Genomic DNA, 291 nt, shown 5'->3' on the forward strand with positions numbered 1-291 from the left:
GAGACTCGATGAATTTGTTGCGACAACATTTCCCCGACCGCCTCATCTCTCTCAGAGGCGATCTCCAATGGCCGCCACGCTCTCCAGGTTTGACTCCATGCGATTTCTTTTTATGGGGATATTTGAAATTTCTGGTTTATGTCGATCGACCACGGACCATAGCACACCTCAAGAACAACATTCGCGACGTCATTGCCAAAATACCGATTGATATGCTGCATAGAGTGGAAACCATTATGAAAAAAGCGACTTCATTAGTTTATGCGCAATGGAGGCGGTCATTTATGAGAT

Source organism: Hyalella azteca, unplaced genomic scaffold (genome assembly GCF_000764305.2).
Source record: "Hyalella azteca isolate HAZT.00-mixed unplaced genomic scaffold, Hazt_2.0.2 contig12152, whole genome shotgun sequence".
Taxonomy (NCBI): Eukaryota; Metazoa; Arthropoda; class Malacostraca; order Amphipoda; family Hyalellidae; genus Hyalella; species Hyalella azteca.